Here is a 14,808-nt window from a genome sequence, read left to right on the forward strand (position 1 = left end):
TGTGACAACAGTGGTGTAGTAGCAAACTCACAGGAACCATGAGCCCATAAGGCAAGTAAACATATTGAGCGCAAGTATCACCTGTTACGAGACATCGTAAAACAAGGAGAGGTTGTTGTCGCCAAGATTACATCAGTAGATAACCTGGCAGATCCTTTCACTAAGGCCTTTCCGGCGAGAGCTTTTGATAGGCATGTTGAGGGGATGGTAATCATATGTATGGTAATATTTATGGCAGCATAGTCTTTTAGTATAAGTGGGAGATTGTTCGGATGTATACTATAAGCATAGCGTTTGTATGAACATCTGTTTTGAAATATTTTGAAATGAGAATTACTTTGGTCAAATGTTTGTATTTTATATTTATATATATGTCAATGCAGTTGCTCATTTAATTTATATTGTAGATAACATTGTGTGTAGTGCCACACAGAAAATCATATTAGCGGTTCCTTATAAATTATAAATAGTAGCTCACAACCAAAATGGATTGGGACAAACCATTGGAACTGTTGTAGTGTAATTTGGTATTAGTCTGTCTTGACTATAAAATTACACTTGTACACTATGTGTGTATTGAGCAAGACCGTTTGAGGTTGTTCAATTTGTACTGACTACGTAAAAGAACAAGACCTCTATTATTATGGATGTGCATCTTCTTAATCCCTATATAATAACAAGCATGTATACTTAGTATTTATTTCTTTAACTTATCAATGGGTGAGATTTATTCGTTAAATCAATAGACCCGATGAGTTGGAAAATAATACTATTTATATGGTGTGTTCTTGATTATAGAAGGAAGCTGTGTCCTAATTATTTAGGTTGATGATGTCCCCTTGAGGAGCTCATAAGGATTATCATGTAAACCCTGCAGGTGGACTTAGTCCGACATGATAATAAAGATGAGTGGTACTACTCTTGGAATCAGATGTTAATTAATTGAGTTGTCAGTAACTCATTTAATTAACAGACATACGATATCTTAAACACAGGGAGATTAACGCACTCATGATAAGAAGGAGCCCATATTGTAATATGAGATTGGTGTGGTAGTTCAATAATAACCTTTTAGTGGCATGGGTTATTATTGATGGACTTGAGTTGAGTGTTCAGGTCGAACACAGGAAGCCCAAGCCCATCAGGAGGCGTAAACTAATTCCTCCTCTAGGTCCCTGTTGTAGCCTCTATATAAAGACTCTCATCCACCCATCCGAGTAGTTGCTGGTTTTGGTTTTCGGCTCCACCTCCTCCTCTTTGTTTTCTTAGGGTCGGCGGCACCTCTTTGCTTTCCTAGGGCCGGCGGTCCTCTTCTCATTGCTAGGGATCGGTGCCTCCTCTCTTCCTTACTAGGCCCAGCGCCTCCTCCTTGCTAGGGGTCAGCGCCTCCTCCTTGCTAGGGTCGGCGCCTCCTCTTGTTCTCTTTGTGGACGGCGGCTTGGAAAAGAAGAAGAAGAGAAGAAGGTGCTCCATCCTAGCTATTCTCTTGGTGGTCGGCGGGTTGGAAACAACGAAAGGAAGGGTGTTTGTTATCTTGGTAGATCATCGCCCACACGACATCCAAGAAGAGGAGAGGAATACAATAGAAGATCAAGAGGTCTTTAGCTATAAAGGAAAGGTACAACTAGTTCTTTGATTCCGCTGCGTAATTAGTTTAATTTTCTTTGTATCAATTTTGAATACCAACACAAGAGGCTAGCGATCTTGTATTTCAATCAAGGTGTGCTTTGATCCGTCAAGATCTTGCTTGATTGATCAAACACATGTTTGATCGAACATGCGGGTTGCTAAGAAAAGTTTTGTACTTGTACAATTTTTGTACAGAGAAATTGAAACAGAACGGAATTTCAGTGCCTTCAGAAGTCGCCTTCAATCCCATTAAATGCCCCTTTAGTGGTGCAACCTATCCCCATCACGTCAGAGATGATAACTTTTGCAATCTTCAAACTTTATCCCTTTGAAGGTGACTTCAAGCTCATGGAAGGCACCTTCCATCCAGTATCCAAGGCGCCTTCAGGCACATGGAAGGAGCCTCCGCGCTTCTCAGTGCGAGCCTTTGGCCAAGCCACCTGAGGCGCCTCCAACTGCCACGGAGGCATCTTGAACATTGTTCATCCGAGCTTGTTTTGTATTTTTCTCTCCATGCAAGCTATGTTAGTCCAAAATGCAAAATATACCCTACAAAACAAAGTTAGCATAATAAAATATGATTAATAAAGCTAGATGACAATCTCTGGACTGTCCGATTCTGATTTTCAGATTTCTCAAAAATCCTAGGTCGAACTGACACCTACTGTTCCCTCAACGGGTAACACGTTCTCACCTACTTCTCTCAGGAAAAATAACTTTTTGCCAGACTGGTCCTCCAGACTATTTGAACTTTTGCTCAGCGTTCAAGACTTCAGGACTTCATGTTAAACGTCTGATCCACAACCCGTCCAGTCTTTCACCTAGTGTTCCATCATCTGGTATTTTTTGCACCAACAATCTCTTTCTTTTTAATTATGGAAACACAATTCAAAGTTAAGTTAAAACAAGTAACATTAAGGAAAGCTAAGTAAGTATTTTTACAAGTAACATCTCTCTCTTTCTAAGTTTTGAAATGGAACTAAGAATTTTTTAAAGAGTTCAAAAACTCCCTCTGAAATATAGCATTTTCTTAGCTTTTTTCCTTAATCAAAGACTTAAGTACTTAGCTTTAAATTATTTTGATAGAAATTTAGTTAAGTACTTAGCTTTAAAAAGATTTATAAAAACTTAGTTAAGTACTTAGCTTTAAAAATATTTTGATAAAAACTTAGTTAAATACTTAGCTTTAAAAAGATTTTTTTTTATAAAAACTTATCTTAGTCTTTAACTTTAAAAAAGATTTATAAAAACTTAGCTTTAAAAAGATCTTTTATAAAAAACTTAGCTTAACTTTAAAAAAGAATTTTTTTATTAAAAACTTAGCTTTCAAACTTAGTTAAGTACTTTGCTTTAAAAAGAAGCTTAGTTAATAAAAAACTTAGTTAAGTACTTAGCTTTTAAACTTAGTTAAGTATTTAACTTTAAAGTTAGAGTTTTATAAAAACTTAATTCAGTACTTAGCATTTTTTTAGCTTTTTCCTTAATCAAAGACTTAAGTACTTAGCTTTTAAAATGAATTTTATAAAAATTTAACTTTAAAACTTAGTTTAGTCTTTATTTAACTTAATTTCTATTATTCCTCCCCCTTTGACTGATATCAAAATGAATCTTAGAAAAAAGAGAGAAGAAGTTAACAAAAAAAATTAATCTCCCCCTTAATGCTTAAAAAAAACCTTAAGTGAATGCTTTTAAGTTTGAGGGGAAAGTTACAGATTTTTATCCTGGAGTCCAAGAATGTAAAGTTCAAAGTAAAGATAATTTTTGAAAAATAAACTTTAAAAATATTCATCTACTTTTCTTAGAATAAATGTTTGACCTTTATCTACTAGTTGTTTACCATAAGGTAATAACGTTCACTTGGTTAGTTAAGTTAAGTATATGATCCAGTTAGTTTTGACTAAAAAGGATGACTCAACAATTTAGTCAAGTGGGTGTTTGGATCTGAAGATGGTCTTATGTTACGGTCAATAATTTGTCCGTCTGATTTGTTAGGTTTAAGTCTAATTTGATTATCTTCATCATCTTCTATATTTCTTGTAATTTGATTATTATTTTCATTGATTATATTAGATAGTTTATTTTCTTCATAAAAAATTACATTGATTGTTTCTTCAACTTTTAGAATATTTTTGTTATAAACTCTATTGGCTCCACTGGTTATTGAATACCCTAAAAAGATGCCAGTTGAAGTTTTTGATGTAAATTTATCTAAATAATCTTTTGTGTTTAATATATGTACTTTACATCCAAAAACTTTTAGATAATTTAGATTTGATATTTTATTGTAATATATTTCATAGGGGTTTTATTATAAAATTTATTGATTAATATTCTATTTTGAATATAATATGTTGTATTTATTGCTTCAACCCAAAATTGATTACTTAGGTTATATTCGTTTAACATGGTTCTAGTAGCTTCTTATAACGTTCTATTTTTTCGTTCTACTAGACCATTTTGTTGGGGAGTTCTAGGATATAAAAATTTATGATTATATCCATTAGTTTGATAAAATTGGGTAAACTTATGATTTTTGAATTTCCCCCATGATCACTTCTAATTCTTTTAATTTTGGTATCTTTTTCATTTTCTATTAACTTACAAAAATTGTTGAAGATATAAAAAGTTTCATCTTTGGATTTTAGAAATTTTACTCAAGTAAATCTTGAGCAATCATCAATTATAACTAAACAGTATTGATTTCTGCTTAATGACTTGCCTCTGTGTGAATCAAACATGTCTGAGTGTAGGAGCTCAAGTATTGAGTTGGTTTGATTTAGGTTTGTTGGTTTGTGGGTAGACTTAATCTATTTACCTTGCTGACAAGCATTACAGATTGTATTTTCTAAATTTTTTAATTTAGGTAGACCTCTAACTAAGCCATTTTGACTCATTTTTGAAATGAGTCTGATGTGAGTATGACCCAGTCTTCTGTACCACAATTTGATTTCCTCTTGTTGTGTTAAAAGACACTTTAGTGAGGAGGTTGGCAGGTCAATTGTGTAAATGTTATTTTTCCTAATTCCTTTAAGTGCAATTTCAGGATTTTTAATATTTTTAATTATACATTCAGAGTTAAAAAAGTAACTATGTATCCAGAGTCACACAGTTGACTTATGCTAAGTAAGTTAAAATTAAATTTATCAACTAATAAGACTTTTTGAATAATGAAATCGGAACTCAGTTTGATATTACATGTTCCAATTACCTTAGGTTTTTCGTCGTTGCCAAATTCAACTAACCCTAAGTTCTTGAGTTTTAGCTTGGTGAACTTCAATCGATCTCTAGTCATGTGTCTAGAGCATCCACTATCCAACATCCATTGGTCTAAATTATTATGTTTCTATACATATAATATTTGATTTGGATCAATTTTTGAAGGATTATAAGATAGATTGATTGAATTTAACCCCTTAACTTTCCATATCACTCAGTCTAGGTTGTCAATCATGTATACCTATGGGTGATTTGTGAGATAGTTGATTGAGATTAACTTAAGTTTTGTTAGATTTGGATTTAATTTGATTTGAGTTAGATTTAGGTTTAATTTTGATTTGAGTTAGATTTAGGTTTAATTGATTTGAGTTAGATTTAGGTTTAATTTTGATTTGAGTTAGATTTAGGTTTAATTGATTTGAGTTAGATTTAAGTTTAATTTAATTTAAGTTAGATTTATGTTTAATTTGATTTAAGTTAGATTTAAGTTTAATTTGATTAGATTTAATTGATTAGATTTAAGGTTAATTTGATTTTAGTTCGATTTAAGTTTAATTTGATTTAATTGATTAGATTTAAGGTTAATTTGATTTTAGTTCGATTTTAATTTACTAATTTTTATTTTTAACTTAAATCTATCTCACCCTTTTCTAGATTATCAATTAAAGAATTTTATGAGTTTTGTGAGATTGTTAAATTTTTATCTTCAATTTAGATTAAAATCTAAGAATTGATTTACATTTGATTTAGACTAAGGCTTACTAGTTAATTAATTAAATATTTATTTCAATAATTAACTTTCAGGCTATGGCGAGACATTAGGCCTTCTTGGATATTGGAGCAACAACCATTTCTAGACAAAACCTTTAAAAACAATATTAAATATTAAATTTTCTTTCTGAGAGCCCTTGGTCTAACTAAATAGTCGATCAAGCCTAAGTCCTTATCTATCATAATTTAAGCATGTGTAGGGAAAGCAGTAAAAAAACATCAAACAAATTTATCTAGTAATGAGGATGGTCTTTCTATTGACTCCCCTAGATCATAGCCTCAATAAGGTTTATCAAGGTAATGAATTTGATCCTTGGGGATCCAATATTGATTAAATCCAACTTGATTCACTAAGTTAGACTTAGGAACTCATGCTTGGACTACTTTTCTATTTGTTTGATTGATAAGAGACAGGTAAGATTTAAATTTATGTTTGGTCCTATACTCAAGTCTGGATTGGTTGCATACGACCATTTGTTTCCCAAGAATTAGGTTAAGGTTCTTGGAACTCAAAGTAAACCGTTCCAACGAGTTCCTAAGTTCCTTGACTTGTCCTTTCAAGTTAGAATTTTCTTCCTTAAGTTGTTGAACTTGAGTTGAAGTTCCAGCTTGAATACATTCGGTCAAGGAGCTTAGGTTAGTCACTTCCTTGAGGGCTTTGACCTCCTCTTAGAGTGAATTGACCTGGAGGTTGGATTTAGCCAATTTTCTAGACAAGTATGAAATTAAATTATGGGTTCTAATTAAAGAGATACTTACAGTGGGTTGGGAACCTTCTGAACAGGATACAGATATGTGGCTTCACTCAGACTCAGCTTCCGATTCTGTCTTGGACTCGGATTTGATGACTTACTCTCGGGCCAGACACTACAAGAAAATCTGCATTCAACAACACTCAAACGACAACGGTTTTATACCAAATCGTTGTCTTTTTACCTTTTAACAACGGTTTTAACAAAAACCGTTGTCTTTTAGCAAATTTTTTGGCCTACGACAACGATTTTTAAAAACCGTTGTCTATTTATGTTTTTTTGGGGCTACGACAACGGTTTTTAAAGGCTACGACAACAGTTTTTGAAAAATGTTGTCTATGTGCGCTTTTTTTGGGATTGCGACAACGGTTTTTGAAAACCGTTGTCTATTAAGTGTTATTGAATAGCGTTGCTTTTCTTCTTTCGCAGCTTTTTCCCCTTCGCAATTTTTTGGCACTGCTGCGTTTTGTCTTTCCCTCTCTCTGAAATTTTTTGCCGCTGCATTCTGCCCCTTTACCTTCTCGATCCCTAAAACCTCTCACTTGCTCTCTCGTTTTCTATGGTGATGGTGAGCGCGCAGCTGTGGGATTGGAGTAGAATGGAAGGCTTAGAGGTTTTCAATGCGTGGCGATCTTTGTCGACGCATCCTAAACCTCATCGCATACCTCTGATCTGCAGCCACGGATTGTACCAACCGCGACCTCGACAACCTTGGAGCACTGCTAAGATCAAGCAGCACTTCTGTTTTATTCCTCTCTCGACTCGATTGCTCCTTTGTCCATCGCACGCTTTCATATTCTTTGCTTTTTCCTTTTCTTCTACAGATCATTTGAAGATGGAGGGCGATCTCCTTTCCATGGCTTCCACTCAGCGCTTGAAGTTATTCCAGGGAAGCCAGGCTTTTCCCTCCAACCTCCACCTCCATCTTCTGTCAAAACTAGGCATTCTGCGAAATTTAGGAGATAAAGAAAGCTGGTAAGCGAAATGAGTTCTTGGTGGAAGGGTAACTATCCTACAGCCAGGTCCAATGGTGACTCTTCGAGGAGGAATTCGACGACCACTGAGGAATAGAAGCAGACGAGAAGGACAAACACGTTCTACGGACCTTTGGAATCACATTGGCATTTTTCGGAGCCCGAGAAGAAGAAGCCCCCTTTGACTTCAAAATTGACCTTCAGGTCCTTGTAGAAATCACTCACTAAGGTCAGCAAAAGCAATGCATTTCCAACGATGTTCCAAGGCGTCCACGATCCGAATGAGGAGAAAGTGGTGAAGTCGTTGAGGGACACACTACTATCGAAGGGTCAGCTACCTGAGAAGTATGATGACTACCATACACTTCTCCGGTATGGCTAGAATACATTTGTTAAGTAGCTGGAAGAAATTTCTCTTTTTGAATCCTTCTTATTATTATATTGATCATACATGTCGTAGTTCTATATCATGTGAAAGAATTTTACTATTGATGCTATAGCTTTCTATTCTTCTCTGCAGATTTTTGTGATTGCGGAACTTCAACATGTCTAAGGCAGAGATCATGTTTGTTAATATGCTCAAGTGGAGAGATAGTTCTGGTGTTTATCTTATTGCAAAAGTAATATATTCCTGACATGTTTTTCTCCCTATGGGTTACTATGTGGGCATTTCAATTCGACACCTCACGACTTTTACTGACTTTGACACAAATATGATGAAACAAATAACAATTTTCATCCAATTTCTACAATAATATTTCTGCCTAGATCTTTTTCCTTGCAAACATTAAATCAAATGACAGATTAAAAAAATATCTTTTAAATGCTGGTTTTTTCTAAATAATGCTTTCATTTTTTTCAAACATAACCATGATGATCCATGTGAATATACATTCCTTTGCAGGTTTTGGATTCTTTATAGGGCCAAGCAAGATGGACCAGTAGTCTTGGTAAATTACCTTACTATGAATATCATCCTATACCTTGGTCATCTCAATATAACTGTTGTACAAACACCTATTCAGGGTTGGCGTCATCCTTGGGAAGGGCATGGAGATCACTCACATGATCATGTGCCTGAAGACAAGGTATTATAGTACAAGCATGCCTTAATTCATCTACAATTTCCCTTTTGTTTGTGTATGTATAAGATGCTTCCAAAGCTTCAATATGATTATTGTTGACAACAGGTGCTTATTCATGAATAAGCTCCAAGCAGATTCAATTTTCCTATAAGATGTATGTTTGGATTCATGGTATAGACTAAAAGATTATTGTTGTGGCACCTTTACCTTAGAAGTGCTAACAAGCTCAATGCACATGATGAATCTCTTTGCTATCCTTTCAAACTGCTAATTTCTAGCTTCAATATGCATTGACATTGACCTGTTATGCTTGGATATCTTCTAGGTGTAGATGTTAGAACATCCAAGATATGCGAACTTGGAATATTTAATCCCTTGATCTCTCCTTTAAGATAATAATTGTTGATTAAGAATCACCCACTAGTGGGAATTACATGAAGCCCTTGATCAAGTTGTATTCGCTATTGCTTGAATAAGTTGATTAAAGTTGCAAGTTGAGCCTGCACTTTCACTAAGACTAGAAATTTTATCCTTTAATCAAGTAGTAGTTTCTTGATGGAGTTTATTTAGCATATGAAACTCATTTAAGATTTATGTTTGTTGTTCAATACTTTTTTGACCTCATACTTGTTATAATTTTTGGTTTATAATGCATTGGACCTTAATGTAAAAAGGTAGATTGTCTACCTTATGGCTCCATTTGTGATAGACGAAACTTTACAAACACCAGCAGATGTTGTGAAAGGCACATCCTTATAACAGGCAACCACTCTTTATTAGACTGCAGATCAACCTGCAGCTTCTCCCAAACTTTGCTCTTGGCGTTTAAGACGCTGTTTGGTTCGCCTGAGTATCCCAGAAAGGTCACTCGTTCACCAACCTTGGCTGATGATGGTGGATCAACTAACTCAACCTGGAAACAAAATGAATTCATTAGTCGTTCTTGATGAATGATCACATGTAAAGATGATAATTTCCCAGGTAAACCAACCAATATTATAATACTAAAAAACTAACAGGTTAGTAAAAGCAAAGACTTGTAAGAATGGAGGCAGAGTTAACGACTTAACTTTGTGTGGTCATCGTTTGATGCAGCCAAGACCATTGCTTGTGACTTAATGCCCTTTATGGTTGCAGGCTTCAAGTTACAAAGGACACAAACCTTCCGATTCTGCACCAGTGATTTAGAGAACATAGGAAATTCACATCCAAATGGAAGAAAAATTTGAAAAGGGAAGCAAAATAAACCTGCATTTCCTCAAGAGGAATATATTTCACGAGGCCACTAACAACTGTTCGAGGGGATTCTTCACCGACATCAATTTCTTCAACATAGAGTGAATCTGCATCTGGGTGCTTCTGAACTTTTTTGATGAGGCCAACAGGTATGTCAAGTCTTGAGACAGAAATTTCTGTTTCAGCAGACTTCGTTTTTGTACTGCCAGAAGGCTTGTTATGTTGTTTCTTAGAATTTCCTACAGCAGGTCACATGAGAAACTTATTGAGCTCTAGGATAAGCTTTAACTTCATTAAGTCGAGTTTTATTAATACTTCAAAACATGGAAAACCATTTACATTAATACAACACTAAAAAGTAGCTTCATTTGTAGGTCTAGGATAAACCTTCATGAAACTTTCTCCTTGTATCAAAAATTGTATATGGTCAAGAGTTACTAGTGCTTCAGATAAAGATGAACTCTTCTAATATATGTTTATATTTTGCAGGTTCTATTGACAAAGTTTTATGTTGTGGTTTTATTTGCCGATATGAATGGGGTACTTGAAGAGTATGATTTATCAAATCTGTTATTGTGATTGTAGCAACTACATTTCTCCAAATTTCAGCTATCAACCCTGTTTTACGTCTTCTACAGGTATTATATTCTTCCCTTTTATTTTTGGTGCTTTGCGCACATACTTTGATTCACAAAAATCCAGAATGTTGGAAAAGGTTGATATGGAAGAATCAGCAAGTGAGAAAGAGGAGTCCGATGAAATTCTACAAGTTGAAGATTTTGATGGGGCTTGAGTTGACAATAATTACTTGCAATCCTACATGGCATGAACCACCATCACAAGTTTCTAGTCTTTTGACAATTATTCATTAGTTGTAAATGAAGTTTATTTGTTTATTTGTATTGGGATAAATTTTATTTGAATATTAGACATGTTTTTCTTTTGTGATTGTAATATAATTCTTGTATAAGTAACATTTTGAATGACATTGATATGGAAAATATTCTTTCTTTTGTGATTATGATTCTTTATTATATATTTATATTGAAATATGATATATTGGTATTAAAAGATAATAATTTAAAAGACAATGATCTAAAACTGTTGTTGTTGTCTATCACCCTCAAAGACAACGGTTAAAAACCGTTGTCAAAGCCCCAAAAACGGTTGTAAACTAGCAGTGTTAATAAAAAATGCTCTAAACAACAACGGTTTTAAACCGTTGTCTTTTCATTCAAAGACAACGGTTTAAAACCGTTGCAAAACTGTTGTCTTTTCATTCAAAAGACAACGGTTTAAAACCGTTGTCGTAGCCTCCACTTTTAACAACACTGCCAGTTACAACGGTTTTAAAGGGCCTACGACAACGGTTTTTAACCGTTGTCTTTTAATGTTTTTGTTGTAGTGAGAAGTGCGGGGAAGCTTGTCTGTTCAAGATCTTCGTCAAAATCTTCTGATGACAAATCATCCCACGTTTCTTGTAGCCCCTTCTTCTTTCGTTGTTTCTTCATTTCCTTCTGATTTAGACAATTCGCCTTGATATGTCTCTTCTTGTTGTATCTGTAGTAGGTGACTTTAGACTTGGTTTTTGTGGTTGGAGTTGCATCATCTTTGATTGGATCATGGAGTTGATTTACCGACTCACCATCCTGTATCTTAATATTGCATAATTTATTTAAAATCAAGTCTCATTTGCTTACCTTAATGTCAGAGGCGCCCTCATGAAGCTTGATTAGCTTTTCCTATAATTCTTTGGCACTATTGAAGGGTCCGACCTGGTTCAACTCCTCTTTAGTTAAGCCACATTGAAGAGTTTGGGTTTTCTTTGTATTGACTTCAATTTTCTTCATTACGCTTTGGTCCCAATTTTCATAGGATACTGGTTTTCTAGTGTCGTTGAGTGGAAATGTGAAGCTGGTTTGGATGATGATCCATATCTCTACTAGTGTTTTAAGATGATACTCCATTTGGCTCTTTTAGTAGTCAAAATCTTCATCGAAGAAGAGTGGTGGGCGTGTGGTGCTATAACCTTCTTGGTAGGCCATTCAAAAAGCAAATCTTGCACACAATAAAATATGAAAACTTGTCCCAAGACTTAGTCTTGGATTAGTAGTGTAGTATAAAGAATTTATGAAAATTTAAAGAACTCGAGTTATATTGCACTAACTTCGAGAAAAAAAACAATTGAGAAAAAAATTATCAGAAGGGGAAATTATACCAATTCCGATCAACTCTGAAATATTTAAAGACTAAACCACAACAAGATTGCTTGAATGGTGTTTTTACCGATTTGAAGTGGCTCCGCTCTGATACCAATTATAGGATTGTTGCGCTAGAGGGGGATGAATAGCGCTCATAGATTTTTCACACTTTTCAGAAAACATAGAATAAACGAAACGGAAATAAAAAGGAAGATAACATAAACACTAACAAGTGTTGGTTTTACTTGATTCAAAGCCTGTGACTACCTCCTACTCCAAGGCCCGCGATCAACAATCAATCTCGTTGGGAAATTCACTATAAATTCATAAATCATTACAAAATCGAGTACAGATATTTAAGTACAAGTAATTCAAGTGTCTATAAAAGAATTATAACGATGACTTATAAGGATTTGGAGGGTCATGCTTTTGGTCTTCGGACTCACGTCGCTCAGTTGTTGGAGTCGCATCGTGGAGTCACGGGATCGTTCTTGAAGCAGTGTGCAAGAGAGTAATCTCAATTTTTAGGTTCTGTACATGCATATGCTCGAGCACTTGTTTTCTAGAGTGCAAAACTCACCTTCAACCCCTCTAGCAGTGCAACTTGTCCCCATCATGTCAGAGATAATAATTTCCACAATCTGTGAATTTTATCCCTTCGAAGGTGCCTTCAACCTTATGGAAGGTGCCTTCCATCAAATATCCAAGGTGCCTTCAGGCGTATGGAAGGTGCCTTCATGCCTCTTCGCGCGAGCCTTCAGCCAAGCAACGTGAGGCGCCTTGAACATTGTTCATCAGAGTTTGTTTTATGCTTTTCACTCCCTGCAAGAATGTTAGTCCAAAATGTAAAATATACTCTACAAGACAAAGTTAGCACAATAAAATTTGATTAATAAATCTACTTGATAGTTTCTGAACTATTTGGTTCTGACTTTTGAATTTTCTGAAAATGTAACGACCCAATTTTCCTTATTTTGAGTCCTAAATGTCCTTAAAAATATTTGTAAATGCTTTTAAAATATTCTAGATATTTTTAGGAATTTTTAGAGTATTTTTATGCAATTTTTGGAGTCCGTTTGGTATTTTTACCGAGAGGAGAAAGTTTTAAAAAAAAAGTTGTAGAAGCTAGGTTTCGAACCCAGCTCCTCGGACCCAAGCACAATCGGCCCGACCAATCGAGCTAAGCTCGTTTTGTTAACTAAATATGGGAACAACTTGATTTAAGGTATAGTTCGATTTAAACCCTAGTATAAGAAAAGGAATTTAGGTTTCTTTTCGGGAAAATCAACAATTTCTCTCAAAATTCTTCTTCTCATGCGACGGCGCCGATTCCTGCTCGGGCGAAACCGCAGCACCTCCTAGGGGTCTCTCTTCGGCGCCGGCGAAGGGTTTTTCCGGCGGGTCCTCAACCGTGTGCGACCACCATCATCGAGGAGGATCGGTGGGCGCAAGAAGAAGCCGAAGATCAAGCTCCTCCGAACCCTAGAATTCTTCCCGTCGGCTGTGAGTTCAAGGAACCGATGTGAGTTGCTTCTCACCTGCAGTAGGAGTAGTTCCGCGAGCTTTGATTCTTCTTTGTTTGCTTTCAGAATTTGTAGTTTGATTTTAGGTAGATTCATTCGGACTGGGTGATTTTGTTTCACTGAGTTGTTGTAGGAGTAGTTCCGAGTTTTGATTTGTTTTCCTTACTTTCGGTTTGTGTTGTACAGAATTCATGTTGTTTCCGTGAGTTGCTGTGCAGTTCGGGGTTTGTTGTCCTAAGCAATGAGCATGAAGAACAATTAGGATTCTAGGTTTCCAGTAGCAAATGGTTTACAGCAAGTTTCCCTTTCACCGTGAACCTTACTACAGATCAAGCACATCTAATTAATAAGACAGCACCTATAAATAAACATCAAGGAATAAATCTAGTTTAATACTTGTGAACTAGATTGTCAGACTAGTTGACATAAATAAACTTAATAAATCAGTATAAGTGTGAGGAATAAACTATGTTAGTATTAGGTTCCCAAGGCTAACATAAACTAGTTCAATTACTGCTTTCTATAAGTTGGTAGTGATGCTATTATATTGTTTGTTTCCCAAACTAGTTTACATCTGTTCCCATGCAATTAAAGAACTAGATTTGAGTTTGTTGGAGCTGTATTTATTTTGGTTGTGCTGTATGAGTTTTTGGACAGAAATGGCAGCTTATAATCTCACTCGTTTTAAGTGTTTTATCAGGTTTTATCATATTCAGATTTGATACTGTGCTTGTTTATTGAAGATTTCCATGTGTGCAAGATTAATCTTATTGGAGAGGTTCTTGTGTTGTGGAATTGGCTCCTGTTGGCTTCAGATTTTTGTATCAAACATCTAGTTTTCTTTGTGTAGCAGTAGGCGTGCACAATTAATGAAGCATGAGCAGATTTTTAGTTGCATTTAGCTCATAGAATTCTTGTTGATTAGAATAAATTGTCATATGAACAACCTCTAATTTCCAAAAAGCAGTTTGTTTCTGTTTAATTACAGTTAGTATATCTTGAGCATGCAATTATTAGTTCTTTGCTATTTCATAAGCATAAGTTTCTATCTTTGAGTAACTATAAGTAAGAAAGACCAAGGTCTAGACTTGATTTCAATTCCAGAAGATTGAATATCAAAAGCGCACACAAGGTGTTTGCTTAAATGCCAAGTAAGGGCAAGTATAAAGAAGTTATAGTTAAAAAAAGAAAGTATTTTACTTTTAAAGGGCATGTACCGGACACAAGGTCCAAGGGATGGGCTCCAAGATGCCCCTAGGCACAAGGCCTAGAAGTTCCTTAGTAGTTTCGGGATTAGCTACCTCGACTCTTATTAAGGATGCGCGCAAAAAGTTGGTACAATGTCGGGCCCAAAAGAAGTTTATTATTATTTTAAAGTATTAAAATATAAGTTTTGAAACAAATGAAACAAGCTTCAAATA

At 35.1% G+C, this 14,808-nt stretch overlaps 1 long non-coding RNA gene across 1 annotated transcript; it reads left to right on the forward strand.

Annotated features, from left to right (window-relative positions):
• Positions 1 to 9,676: 9,676 nt before the first annotated feature.
• Positions 9,677 to 10,418, forward strand: LOC122011991. The gene is made up of 3 exons (XR_006120074.1): positions 9,677 to 9,812; positions 10,153 to 10,301; positions 10,366 to 10,418. It is a non-coding gene; the product is annotated as an uncharacterized LOC122011991 (long non-coding RNA).
• The last annotated feature ends 4,390 nt before the right edge of the window (positions 10,419 to 14,808 follow it).

This window comes from Zingiber officinale, chromosome 8A (assembly GCF_018446385.1).
Source record: "Zingiber officinale cultivar Zhangliang chromosome 8A, Zo_v1.1, whole genome shotgun sequence".
Lineage (NCBI taxonomy): Eukaryota > Viridiplantae > Streptophyta > Magnoliopsida > Zingiberales > Zingiberaceae > Zingiber > Zingiber officinale.